Source organism: Mus caroli, chromosome 8 (assembly GCF_900094665.2).
Source record: "Mus caroli chromosome 8, CAROLI_EIJ_v1.1, whole genome shotgun sequence".
NCBI lineage: Eukaryota > Metazoa > Chordata > Mammalia > Rodentia > Muridae > Mus > Mus caroli.
This window is the reverse complement of record NC_034577.1, coordinates 117193197-117194958: the sequence shown is the minus strand read 5'-3', so window position 1 is coordinate 117194958 and position 1762 is coordinate 117193197.

The window sequence follows — 1762 nt, the reverse complement described above, 5'->3', positions numbered from 1 at the left end:
TGCTCTGCTTTCACTTTTGCGCTCTCTCTCTCTCTCTCTCTCTCTCTCTCTCTCTCTCTCTCTCTCTCTCTCTCTCTCTCCCCATGCCCCCCTCAGTCTCCTACTTGCAGAATAGAATGCGAGCTCTCAGCAACTGCTCCAGCACTATGCCTGCCTACCCACTGACATACTCCCCACCATGATGGTTATGGATTCACTCTAAGATACTATAAGCCCCAAATAAACTCTTTCTTTTATAAGTTGCCTTGGTCATGGTATCTTACCACAACAACAAAAAAAAAGGTAACTAAGGAAGAATTTGGTGCCAGTAATGGGTTATTTCTGTGACAGGTTTGACCATGCTGTTTTTTTGGAGGAATGTGGGAGACTTTGGGACTTAAAACTAGGAAACTGGTTGAATGTCATGAGTTGGGCTTAATGGGCGATCCTAGAAGGAACATGCTAGACAATGCACTGAGAGAACCAGGCCTGGCTCCAGAGGTTTCAAAGAGGAGCAATACTGCAACTGGGCTAGAGACCATTTTGGTAAAGATTATGGCAGCCTTTTGCACTTGAGGCTAAATAGAAGAGTTTCAGACTAATTTCATTGACAGAGGAAAACTCAAAACAGCCTAAGATTGGCTCGAAGGTGTAGTTTATTCTCCAAGTCTACAACAAAAAGAGCAAGCAGGGAAAAAGAAATACAAAATGTAGAGTATGAGGAGAATAAGACCACCAGAGAATTTAATGTTGGAGCCAAGGCTTGTGCTGAAGGACATGAGAGGCCTGGTTCATAGTGAAATAAAAAAGTTGGTGCTCTCAAAACAAGGCTCCACCCAGAGAAGCTTATAACTTGTAAAAAGAAAAGGCCTTGGGAATTATCTGTTCCTATAGAGCAACAAGAAATCATTACATGGCTTATGCAAATGTAATTCAAGGATGGGACCGGTCTCCATCCCAAGCAGGCAGCTGAACATGGCAGCACTAGCCATATGTGGTGCCTTAGACTCATAAATAAGTATCTATCTCTCTCCATGATTAAGGAGAACGGCTGAGGTCAGTCATGTGGCAGGGAAGTGACTTCACAGAGGCCTGGAAGTCATTGCATGGAGTTGTGAAAGTGAAGCCTGGAATGCCCTGGAGACCCCAGGATATTGAAGCTTGAATATGCCAGAGCCATGGGATACCTGCTAAGAAGAGGTGGAGACAGGCAGTAGGGCAGCCCAATAGAGAGATGTGTGTGGCAGTCAGCAAAGCTGAAGGGGAAAAGCCATCTAAGACTACAGAATTTGGAGTTGGCCTGTGAGGTTTCTCCTTACTGCTTCTTTTCTCACTATCCCCTCTCTGTTCCTCCTGGGGATAGTAATGTATATTGTGTGTCATTGAGTGTTGGAAGTATATAATTTGCCTTGTGATTTTCATAGGAGGGTATAATTAAGTGATAGCAGGGACTTTCAATGCTTGAATAGTGTTGAGACTGAAGGACTACGGGGACTTCCGAAGTTTAGCTTAAATGCATTTTGATTATGAAATGGCCAGGAGCCTTTTGGGGGTCAAGGAGTGGAATATGGTAGTTTGAATGAGAAGACCACAGGCTCATATATTTGACTGCTTGGTCTTAGTCTAATGGAGTTATTTGGGAAGGATTAGACAGTGTTGTTGGAGGAGGTGTGTCACAGGAGGTATGCTTTGAGGTTTCAAAACCCGCACCATTTCTAGTTAGCTCTGTGTCTCTGACTCTGTCTCCCTGTCTCTCTCTATCTTTCTCTTTGTGTCTGTCTAT